The following is a 488-nucleotide window of genomic DNA, read 5'->3' as shown; positions in this document are numbered from 1 at the left end:
GTGGGTCTGCCATTTTGTTTGGCATTTTGAAAGTGCAGTGGACCCAAATTAATGTCGACGAACCTTCTCCAAGAGCATCAATGGCTTCCATCTTCTTGTCATTGGCCATGTCCATCATCTCTTCCGTCACCTGAGTGAAGGCGCGCACACACTTCATTTTCATAACTGAAATGCAAGTTTGTTTGCATATTTGCCCAGGAGTACATTTCACCTCAACATTATCCGGATCTCCCATTTCCTGTGGCTCGTCCGTGTCTGGTTCAATGACACCCTCAAGATCTATTTCTGAAAAAGCAGAATGCGGAACTGCACTGTGTTTCTTTTCAAGGGACATTTCTTATGAAGTGAAGTATTGCACGAGAGTTAATATTACATCAGACGTGCAGCATGTCGAACTATATCGTAGTCCTTCAAGCATCAAAATGAGAAGGCTCATGATGGATGAATAACATAACAAGGTAGCTACCAAATTAAAAAAAAAAAAAAAA

At 41.2% G+C, this 488-nt stretch overlaps 1 long non-coding RNA gene across 1 annotated transcript; it reads right to left on the bottom strand.

Annotated features, from left to right (window-relative positions):
* Positions 1–100: 100 nt before the first annotated feature.
* On the bottom strand, positions 101–461 carry LOC109508700 (uncharacterized). The gene is made up of 2 exons (XR_002166742.1): positions 212–461; positions 101–130 (listed from the first exon to the last, which is right to left on the bottom strand). It is a non-coding gene; the product is annotated as an uncharacterized LOC109508700 (long non-coding RNA).
* Between the last annotated feature and the right edge of the window lie 27 nt (positions 462–488).

Source organism: Hippocampus comes, unplaced genomic scaffold (genome assembly GCF_001891065.2).
Source record: "Hippocampus comes isolate QL1 unplaced genomic scaffold, H_comes_QL1_v1.1 C16508710, whole genome shotgun sequence".
Lineage (NCBI taxonomy): Eukaryota > Metazoa > Chordata > Actinopteri > Syngnathiformes > Syngnathidae > Hippocampus > Hippocampus comes.
The sequence above is the reverse complement of the archived record's forward strand: the minus strand, read 5'-3'. Positions and strand labels throughout refer to the sequence as shown.